General features: G+C 41.5%; 1 long non-coding RNA gene across 9 annotated transcripts in view; it reads right to left on the reverse strand.

Moving 5' to 3' along the window:
• Window positions 1-7869, reverse strand: part of LOC311256249 — a 36087-nt gene extending 28218 nt beyond the window's left edge. For all 9 annotated transcript variants that reach the window (XR_014622463.1, XR_014622464.1, XR_014622465.1 and 6 more), the window contains exons 1-2: window positions 7819-7869; window positions 4274-4475 (exon numbers count right to left, since the gene is read on the reverse strand). This is a non-coding gene — a long non-coding RNA (uncharacterized lncRNA). The remainder of the gene's footprint in view (window positions 1-4273; window positions 4476-7818) is intronic.
• Window positions 7870-11910: the final 4041 nt, after the last annotated feature.

Genomic DNA, 11910 nt, shown 5'->3' on the forward strand with positions numbered 1-11910 from the left:
TGTGTTTACATGTCTTGGAGCGTAAGAAGTAGTATGAAGCCTTTTGTGGCTCCAGAGGAAGCCGCATGTAATCTGATGTATCGCCTCCAGTGATATCAGTCTGTGGCTCAGATGCATTGTGGGTAATGTAGGCACCAGGTTTTGAAAAGCAGTCCATGGGTTGAGCATTGCACTCCTATAACACGTGGACAGTTTAAAAACACATGCTCAAAATCAATTCCCACATTCTTCCTTTTCAAAACCAGGCGCCTACATTACCCACAATGCAGCTTAACCACTGAGTGACATCACTGGAGGCAATTTATGAGCTTACATGCAGCTTCCTCTGGCGCCACAAAAGGGTTCATACTATATTTTTCCACATATGCAGTGGTAATCCCCAAGACCTGCAAATGATGCTAAGCTAATGATAAGATAATCTTTGTAAGTGTTTTGAAGATGAGGCTTCTACTTTCTGTGTTCAGCATCTGGTGACATTTGCTTAAAATGTACTATATACTTAATCTGTAAATAAGTAGAAATTGATGAAATGAAATTTGTTTCAGAATAAATTAAACCTGCCTCGACTGGAATGTGTGGATGGTTTCTTGTTATTATAATGTGTTTTTAAGCTGCAGCAAGTTATTTAGTGAGCAGGAACTCTGGCTACAAGTGTTTTTAACTGAATTGATTCTCTTCTCTTCGACCACCTCTGCGTTACCGGGAAAAAGTCAGCACTTTTTTGACAAAGAAAAACAGACATCGTTGACGGGACGTTACCGACTGGAAGAGCAGTAAACGAGAACGAAAGCAAACTGTCTAGGTGACAATCACACAAGCTTCAGACTCAAACAGACGAGCGCGGTGACAACAGGACCAGAGCTGAAATCGTGCCATGTGTTTTTATGAAAGCAGCCGTAAATGATTTCTTGGCCCCTTTGAGGCAAAACCTGACATATTATTAACCTAGAAACTTTTTATGGTAAATGTGTTTTGCAAACAATTGCCTATTTACACATCCAGCAGAAACAAAACAACATTATCTTTCATTTAGAGTCATGAATGAAGATGAAAATATGGTGGGTTATTCTTTCAGGTAGGAAATGAATGGAGGTCTCAGGTCTCAAAGGATCCGCGACCTGCTGAGAGACACTGTGAGAGTCCTGTGTCAGCCTCGACAGTTCAGAGCCAAGTCCGATCCACTGGGGGACTTCCATTGGTAAGACTCGATCCGGCACGTCCCAGAGTGCTCGATCCGATGGGAATCTGGGGAATTTGGAGTGCAGGTTGATGCCTTCAACCAGACCTAGGTCCGGGGGCCAAATGTGGCCCTTTAACAACCTCACTCTGGCTCTTTAATAACGCTGTTAGTAGACTAATTAGCTCATTCATTAGTTAAATCTGTTGCTAAGCAAAAAAAACCCTTATTTCATTAAAAAAGTTTTAACCCAGAGGAAATATATACCAAAATCAAGCTGACGTCCCAAGTCTAAAATTTAAAAGGTGCATTTTTGCTCTTTGTCACATTTGTCAGGTTATTTCTGAGCACTTTTTGTGGTGAGGGAGTGCGACTGTTATGAGGGTTGTCTTTGGTCTGCAGTCTGGGCGGGTGGTGCATGTCAAGTGTTATCCACATGAGTGCCAGGACCCAAAGTTTCCCAACTGAGCATTCAATTGTAACAAGATGGTCAATGATATTCATTTTACCTGTTAGTTAATATTTTTGATGATGGGTGTACAGTCATTAGACCCATTGTTGAAATAAAGACATTTAGATTTCCTGAATTTAAAGTCTGCTTAACTCTGACATGCTCTTCAAATAGTCACCTCTACACACCATAATGCATTTTACGTGTCACTTCACCGCTTGCCAAACTGAGATCCTGATGGAAGTGTCTTCAGGGTTTCTGCCACCTTGTATCTCAACAGCTGATGGCAGGTAAAAGTGCCAGCTTAACTATTTAAAGCCTTACTTGAAGCTGAAGGCACAAGAAGTTCAATATTACCCAGGGACTGAGCCAAAAATGTCGGAAAAGTCTTTGTAAAACATCAAAACTGCATTTGTCAAAGAGGAAAATAAGCTTTTCTTTTTCTTTTTACGGGCTGACATTTTGGAGATGCGTGTGAAGGGTGATGATGATATGCAGCGCTGCCTGTCATCATTAAAAGTTCTCTACTGGGTAATGGAAGCAGCAATTCAGGCGATCTGACAACATTCATCACTGTGGAAGCATGACAAGGCAATTCAGCTGCTGTATTTAAAACTGACAATCACAATCAGTCTTTTGTTGAAAGCACGACACAGAAAACTGTTGTCAACGCGCCGAAACATGCCGGTGCAAATTAACTGTCAACAAGACATCACAATACAAATTGGGTTTTAGATCCGTACATGACAAAAAAAATCTTTGGATTCAGACACGACCTCGACGTGGTCAATGAACACCAGTGATTTCTGATTTTAGACCTTCAGTGGTCCATGTCTGATTTTCACAAGGTCATCCGAACAGAAAAGTGCTTTAAAGGAATAGTTCAACATTTGGGTAAATAAGCTTTTTTTGCTCTAGGTAACGGTCCCTCAAACCACAGATACGTCCAGGTGATTGGTGGCAAAAATCACGTTCAAAATATATGCTTATCAGCTGAGTTACATGAGGAGGAGGAAGAGACGGAGGTGGAGTTATTACAGCCAACATGGCTGCCTAATGGCCGACTGTGGTTCAAGTCACACCACTGGATATTTTTAAGGACATCTGGGGATATTTCCATCTGTTTTTCTCACGTCGAAAGTGTTTTCTGTTGTGACCAAAAGCGGCTATTTTTTCAGGAGGTCGGACCATCTCCATCCGTGTCCACAGTTACAAACACAATTGAAAATTTACAACCAACGTCTTGAGCGTTTGCAGCATAAAGAAAACATTTATTCCTGTGGAGTGAAACATTTTTCGTCAAGCAGACTTTCCTTCTGTTGAAATTGAAACAACATACAAACCTTTTTCCAAGAAAAATACCTTTTTATTTCATTATAAATCCACATAATTGTATCTATGAAAGCATAAAATCCCCATTTCCGCATGTTGTTGTGTTTTTTTCTCCTTATAGTGGTCATTTGTTTTGTAATATTCAAAGTAAATCATGGGTATCAAACCATCGAAGACTGTAAGGTGTATGTCACATACAAACACAGACACTGTCAAACGGCAAAGGGGGAGCAAGAGGGGGAAGGAGGGGACGGGACGGGACAGCGCAAGTTCTGCTGGCCATCTTTTACAACCGCTTAATACATTTAACAATCTCGAGTGCCAGCCTTTAGTAATAGGAACACTTATGGTCAAGTTCACCATTGTTTCGTACAGGTACAGTTGCTTTTCCGGTGTCAAACAGAACATCAGAATTCACCATTTTCACCATTAAATGCAGAGCCGGACGTCTGTGCTTTGAGTTTGGCTTTGAAAAAAATCCTCGCTGGTGTTCCTCAAGGCTTCGTTCTCGGGACACCAAGGTGTTTTTTTTTAATTTTATACTCCGACACAGAGAAAATCAATCCACCATGGACGCAAACACACTGATTATTTCAACATCATCTAAGTCATTCAGAGCCAGAAGAGTTAGATTGGTAATACTGGAGAGTATACTATTCAGTTGTTCAATGGAAATGAAGAGAAAGAGAGAGAGAGAGAGCGAGAGAGTGGGAAGGAGGGGAGCGATGAGATGAAAACATACGATTAAAGTGCCAGAGAAGTTCACCGTTTAGTTTGACAGTTTGTTATTATTGATGCTTCGAGACAAGACTTCGACAATGTGCTCGTATTTTTCAATCCAAGGCCCAAAAACGTACTTTCTCTTCGCCTGCTAAGAGATAATAGAGAGGTGTGCTTTCGTAAGTCTGCATTTTCTCCCAACGATGTAATACTGCTGTCATAATACTGTAGTAATCCTTTGGCATATGACTGTATGTTGGGCGAAAGAGAAGGAGCGGTGCCACCGACCATTGACAAACGACAATCAAGAACATCCTGGAAAAATGTCATAAAATGGGTTTTTTTTCCCAAATCCATAGTAATCCGTTCGGTATATTCCCAAAGCAGGATTTAGTGTCCGCATGGATTCCAACTGTCAAATGCAGAGACTAAATCCACCCGACACCCTTTGAAGCCCGGTCAGATCATTGGATACTTCCTTCAGAAAAGAAGAAGAGATTCCAGACCGTGTTCGCTCTGATTCCTCTGATCCAAGGTTTCAAGACCCAGTTAAGCACCAAAATGTGAGCCGGGTTCAAAGCCCAGAGCCTGACCTGTATCCAACACGTCCAATCCCAGCGTTGGTGAGACTTTGCATGTCAACAGGTAAGCTGTGAATCCTCCTCTGGCTGCCCACATCACATCCCATCTGGTTCTGGTATGGGCTGCCGTCAGATCGTAGGATGTGTCTCTGGGTTGAATACCTGATCGTCAGGGCTCGCTAGAAGGACAGGACCATGCAACACATGGGGGCACCTGAAGGAGACATGAGAGGGAGACAGGTACATATTGATTAAATGATCCCTCGATGAAAACTACGAAATTGTATCCAGTGGGACTCAGACATGTTCACAGACGAGTTAATGTTCTTAGTTTTATTCACGTTAGGTTTAGTCTCGTCCACGAACTTCCTTCCTCACTCACTGACACTCTCCTGGACGTTTTATCGACAGGCGAACGAATGAAATGCACCATTACCCTTGAGCAACCTTATGGATTTCTCTGGTTGTTGGAAACATTTGGGATAATGCAAGTATACAACTCAACACAGAGATGTTACACAGTATTTCTTTGAGTATTTAACGGTTTTACGTTTTTAAGCCGACACTCTTGAGACATTACATCTTTCGGATGAAACAAAAGAGTGCCGATATTTTCTCCCACCTTCTCCAAATTCACAAAACACCCCACAGTATCCACCTGCTGGGGTCTATGAGGCTGTTTTTCCAGCACTGATGACTCAGTTGAGATGTCAGCATTTAAATCCCACTTCCTGCCCATACTTTGCTTTGGAAACTACCTCCTTCACACCCACTCGCTCTTTTGTACTTCTACTTGAAACACAGACCGTGGGCAAACAAATGGCATCAACACTTTTCTTTGTCTAGTAAATAAAGCAGATGGTGAAGTTGCACTGTGGTGCATCAGGAGATGCTTCTAGTAAAGGTGCAAGACAGTGAAGTAGTTCAACTCTAATTTTTCCCAGCAGGGGGCCTTCAAAGTGCAGTAAATCCTAATGACAGTAAACTATGGTCAGGAGGAGATTTACACAACATCAAGTTATATTCAAGTTGCTCTTGGGGGAAGAGAAGTGGTTTAAAATGATCTCTCCATGTCAACGATCACATAATGACTTGGCTAATAGCTGTTTGGGTCCCACTGTGATACAGAAGTGTGTAAATAACTGTGCATAATGGAGCTCTGAGTGTGCCAGCAGAATAATTAAAGGCGTTTGAAGTATTTCATTGTAATCAATTCATTAATTGACACATTTAAAAAAGCTCTGAATGGTCAGCTGCTATGTGTTGTCAGCAGTCTGGCCAATCAGAGCTCATGCTGCTGCCATGGAAACTTTTTAAATTAAAGCAAATAACAAAACATGAAGTGAACGTTTAAGCAGAAAACAAATTAATCGTGAGGTGGAAAATAACAGGCAGCCACATAACGGTAAGTAAATTGAGTCATTAATCATCTAAAGACAGAATAAAGGAAAACATGATTATTAATTGGCAAATGTAACATTTTTTTTAATTAACATTACTTTAAGCTCATGCAAACCAAACCACTCAATTTAAGATCACTATTTTAAATAATGTATCAATTATTCAGTTAGACACAAATGCTGGAAAGATCGAAAATCAATCACGGCGCATTCCTCAGTCCACTGAGCTGAAGCTAAAAAGTCTCAGGGCAGTAATCGTCCGTCATCTGTCCTCTTAGTTTCACAGGTTATCAGTATATACTTCGTTTGATTTGTATGTTAACTCAATGATTTGTTTACATGCAAGTTACGTTGATCTTGGATTTATAAACGGACCGGAGCTTCTGATTGAGTTTAGAAACTGACTTAAGTCGGGAAGTTAGATTAACTGTGATAAATGTGAAATTTTCTCACAATCACGTTTGTTGTTGAAAGTTTTTCTAAGTTTCTAATCACCATAACGTTCGCCTGTGATGCTTTAAAGCTAATCATTAAATCATAGCACAAATGATATTAAGAGGATGGTGGTTCGTTGATCAAACCGTAGTACTTCCTGAAAGAACGTATTCCAGAACCAGAACAATACTGGGTTAGAAGTTGTTACTTTAACCACCAAACATCCATCATTTTAAAGTCCAATACCAAGTATTGTTCAAACTCATGGGAACATATAAAGTTCTACATAAAAGCTCGAGGTTCTGATTATTAAGAAAACCCATCTGATGTACCGCGGCAGATAAAAGAAAACCTGAACCCAGCATCATACTGATGTTGGGAATTTAGGAAAGGTTGATAAAAATCATGAATAACAGTTTTTTACAGATTGGTTAAAGTCTTCAACATTAATATAAAGTAACGCTCTGCAGTCACGCTGTGATTTGTTCTGGTTCTGTTGTTGTGTTTTGTCTCCTCCAGAATCAGATTTGATCTTGTTCAGTGGTTTGTTTCACTCGTCTGCTCTGAAGTGAAGAAATGAGTTTGTCCTGTCGAGCTGCTGGAATTAAACCGTCTGAGATCAGACAAATGTGGAAACACTTAAAGGAGAGGATGAAATGGGAGGATAGGACGGAAGTCAGGGTTAGCTGGAGACAGAAGAAAGACAGGAGACGAAAGGAGAGATACTGAGGAGAAGGAGAAAGGAGATGAGAAGAGGAGAGATAAAAAGGGAAAAAGAGGACAGGAGGAGAAAGCCAAGAAAGAAGAAAGGAGAGAGAAAAAAGGAGATGAAGTGAGAGAAGTAAAATAGATGACAATTAGTTAATGATAAGTGCAGCAAGGGAGAAGGAAAAGACTTCAGAGGGAGGAAGGAAGGAAGGAAGGAAGAAAAAGCAAAACAAAGACTGAAAAATGGAGAATCAAAGTGTTAAAAAGATAAGAAGAGAGTGATGAGGACATGATGGAGAATTAAAGAGAGCCGGGAGAAAGACAGAAGAAAAGAAAACAGAAGAAAATGAAATGAAAGAAGAAAGAGAGGAGAGCGGAGGTGTAGAGAGGAGGAGAGGTAATGTAATTTAAGGATAAGTGAAGGGGAGGGAGGAAGAAGAGAGAGACCAGGAGGACAAGGGTAGGATGGAGGGAGAGGGGGAGATGCAAAACAGAAGCGAGAGAAAAGGAAGAGGAGAGTGAAAAAGGACGGATGACGAGGATGTGATGGAGAAAATAAAGAGCGGGAGGAGAAGAAAGGAGGAGGAGGAGTGGAGGAGACTGCTTACATAATGGAAGAGAAAGCTTACATAATGGAGCGACACCAATCTGCATACTGTGGGGGATCAGGCCATTATATAATGGCCCAATAAAGAGGAATAATGTTGTTTACTAAGGCAGGGCGATATTTACAGAGCACTTAGAGGCAGACGTACTCCAGGCCTGCTAATGGCTGCTGACTGCTGCTGCTCTCTTTCCATCTCTCCCTCATTCACTCTCTCATCCTCCTCTTTCCGCTCCCTGTTAACGTATGCCTGGCATGTTTCCACCTCTCTCCCCTCAAGATGTTGTGTTGGAGCGTCTCTGCTGGAACAATGAGTGGTTACCCTCTCACCTGTGTGTGTGTGTGTGTGTGTGTGTGTGTGTGTGTGTGTGTGTGTGTGTGTGTGTGTGTGTGTGTGTTTGATCTCTCACCTCTCCCGCCTCTTCTCCCTCCAGCGTTGTGAAGCTGAATGTAAGTAAATCTGAAAAACACACAGCAGCGACGACAAAAAATAAATAATAATAAAATAACACAAAGAAAGATGGAATTAGAGCTCAGACGGAGAGGTAGATGGATAGACAGAAAACAGGGGAGGCGATAAAGTCTGGCTGTGTTCACAGGTAGGAAAGAGATGCACCTGTACTGTCACCTGTACAGCTCACTGATAACATGCTGCAGCTTGTTTGATTCATAGGACGTGTTGTGGTTTCTCACCGTCTCTGTGAGGCTGTCAGACAACCAACAGAGGCTCTGAGAAGTGACTGCACTCGGCCAAGAAACAGCTTTTAGACTTTTATTTTTATTGTACAGTGACCTACATATTTTACACACTTTGTCTCTCTGTAAGTCAACGTCCAGGGAGTTTATGTGGAAACGTTTTCAACAATGAAGGGAGTCTACTTGGGACTCTCTTAAGCCAGTTTGCCTGTGCACACCATGTATAGATTTTATTGAATTTACTTACTAATGTATTTATTTGTCTACATGTTACTGTGTGTCTATGTTTTTTTTAATGTTTGCAGATAATGAGCACCGTCCTTTACTGCCTTATCTTTAGAAAAATATTTCAGTTCAAGCCAAAATGCAGATCGATTTGTCAAACATTCAAAGGAGACTGCAGGGTTTTCCTTCAGCCCAGGTCTTCATGTCATGCTAATATGCTGCCCCAGCAACCTCCATAATGAGAGAGTGGTGCAGCTGATGGTTTTTGGTTAGTTGCCTTAAATAAACACTTCGCTACGTTTCACAAGCTCTCTTAGCCTTTTAAGTCTATTAAATACATAAATAAAAACAATTCTGTCAAATGTCACAATCATGTAAACACAAACACCTCGCTGTCAAGCTAGTACGTTACTTCTTCTGCAGCTAGCTCGCTAATAGCTTTAGCAATACGTCCGCTCAGCCTTGAGTAAAATAATAAGTTACCAACACCAGCTTTAAGTTTGTAAAGTGCAAAACAATGAATTCAAATGTCTAAGTTTTGTTCAATCAACAGCACAAAAGACATTTAATTCAAACTGATATAAAACAGAAGAGCAGCAAATTCTCACATATAAATAAGAAAAACAATAAAGAAAAGATGAATAACGGATAAATCAATGATAATAGTCATTCTCTGGATGGATAGCTGCAGTCGGTATCCACTCTGTCTTTCCTCAGTGAGCTGTAAATTCTGGGCTGCAGCTTTCTATTTACAGACTTCTCCTCTTCCTCCTCATGTCCAATCTCCCAATCCCTCCCTCCTCCTCCTCCTCCTCCTCCTGCCTGAGTTTTCATTTTCTCTCTCTTTATCCCTCCATCTTTTCTTGTCAATAACTGTGTCTCGGGGCTCCGTGACTCATCTCTACTCTGTCTGTTTGGTTGGCTGTTTCACTGTCATTTTTTTCTTTCCCAGTCTCACTAACTAAATATAAGTCCATAATCCTCACGTCTGTGTCTCTCTCTCTTTGTCTTTCTGTGGATCTCCTCCTTCACCAACTGTAAACCCACGGTCTGTCCGTCTGTCGCCTCTTTATCTGTCTTTCCACTTCCTTTCCACGTACACCCAGCTCTTTTTTTCAGATGGAGATTGAAGCGACTTTGACTTTGTTGCATTTCTGTTAAAGGGTTTTATGAAGCCACGGGCAATGTTATGCTGCAAATTATATTCAAAGGCCTCGCTGTAAAAATAGATATCAGGAAACAGCAGAGCCCGAGTTGGGATTTCACTACTTCCTCTTAATATGCGTTCAACAAGATGTACTGCGGGTTGGCAGCTTTGTAGAAAAGAGTTGAAATAAACTAGTTTCAAGACAAGTTATTTTGTTTTCTTTTCACCATCATGCCGTCGCCGATGTTGGAGTTCTAACGTCTGACCCGTCACACTTGCTGTAGTTTTGCAAGCAGTCCTGCAGTCAAGTAGATGATGGTGTCACCGTAAAACAAACAGCTGAATAAAAGATTAATCTTTTCTGATAATCGATTAATCAACGAGTGTCGTCCAGCTTGTTAAATGTGATTCAAGGACGTCATCTTGGGCTTTGGAAAAACACTTATCGACATTTTTCACCATTATCTGATGTTTTATAGATAAAAACAACCAATCAGTTAATCAAGAAGATAATCAACGGATTCATTGACGATAAAAAACACTGTTTAATGCAGCCCTAATAAAATGGTGAAATTGGGGACTTATTTTACACTTCTTGAATTGAGCTTGCAGTGGACATGATGTATCCATGTACGTCTGCTGTTTTGCTTCGCTTGTGAGAAAAATACGATTGAAATCTTAAAAAGACGATATATATATATATTTTTTAAATACGATGACGAAGGCGTTTGAGGGAAAACAAAAGCTCCACACTGTCTGATTCTGTGTAAATACTTCCTGACGCTGTAGCACAACAGACTACTACACTGTGTGGGAGAACGACTGGTTTGTCGTAAAGCGTTTGAAGGTAGTTAAACAAGTCGCCGTCGTAAGAGTCAAATGTTGTAACAACCCTCCAGGGAGGGAGAACAGCAAACCAGTTTATGTTAAAGTAGCAATGCAATAATTAGGTTTTATTTCAAGCAAAAATGTCAGTGCTGCAAGCTGGAAATAAATGGTGGCCAGGTCACAAACTTCTCAAATTACAGCTCAACAATGCAGGAACAGCATCTTGATCAGTATCTGATCAGCACTGCCTAGTTTGACCGTTTGATCCGAGTCTGAAACGGACCAGACCGGACGCAAACCAGACCTACAGCCAAGCAGAATGGCAAACTGTGTAATTCTTTTTGAAGTTGCAGGGAAATCTGTCTGAATGTGAGGGTGGCTGCATTTATCTGCCAGAGCAAAGAAAAACATGAGCTCCAGGTTCGTCTGGTTCTCAGGCTGGGAAAAGATAACACACATATTTTCTAGTTGTTAGGAGACCAAAGGAACAGACTGAACTCCCTGTAAACCTTCAGAAATCCTGTTGGATGCACAGTGTCTGAACAAGCTGGATTTTTTTCTCACAACACTTCAGCTCTGCGAGTGAATGTGTGAATGCAGAATGTGAATAACTGCATCCTTCTACTTTCCCTGGATACATGAGGATAAAAATAAAAAGCACATGAACCCCGTGCCACCGTCAGCGTGACCACCAGGTGTCACTGTGACTCTGTGCAGTGCCGCTGCCTGCCGGCCTGAGTGGAGGCTCTGTGGCAGTCGCTGACAGTTTATTCACTGTGCCGTCCTGCTGCTCGGTGCCAGCCTCGGATAATAAAAGCACACTGAATGAGGCCCGGATGCCTCGTGGCTCTACACAGTGATGCGATCTGCCTGTGTCTGCCCATGTCTCTCCACCCTCTCTCTACATTTCTATGGTAATCGCCAAGGTGGGATTGTGGGATTGTGGGATTTTAGTTGAGGGAGCCGGCACGTGTTGAATTAATGTGTTTATTTCTGTGTTGTGTGTAGCTTGTGTTCATGTGTCTGTTGGGGAGTGGACGATGATGTCAGGTGAAAACTTTAAAGGGACAGTTCACCCCAAAATCAAAAACACATCTTCTGCCTCCTACCTGTGGTGCTGTTTACCCACTTTGATTGTTTCGGCGTGAGTTGCCAAGTTTTGGAGATGTCGGCCTTCTCAGCAATGTTTCTTTCCAGAGATCATATCAAGATAATCCACAGACCTTGGAACTAGGAACTGTTTTCTTTTCGTATAACCACACAAAAGGAAGTGGACGATTGGAGGCATCCTCCTCTGCTGAGCTGGAACATTAGCTAGCTTAGTTAGCAAGCCTGTTTTCCATCAGTAGATGCACGCTTCCTTCTGGGCGGCGATACGGTTTGTGGATGTAGGAAGCTGTCATACACTCCTTCATTAGGAACTGCTTAGATTACTGTAACTTGCTGTAGTTACTTTTTACCTCAGCTCGCTCAATATGCTGCAGCAAGCCTACGTACAAAATCCAATACAAGAGTCCGAATAATGCCTATTTCAGAATCTCCAGATCGGTTACCTGTACGTGTTAGCACTAATTTTAAAATGTTACTGATTACTCTTAAAGCATGT

Source organism: Pagrus pagrus (genome assembly GCF_965226575.1).
Source record: "Pagrus pagrus genome assembly, chromosome: 4".
In the NCBI taxonomy this organism is placed as follows: Eukaryota; Metazoa; Chordata; class Actinopteri; order Spariformes; family Sparidae; genus Pagrus; species Pagrus pagrus.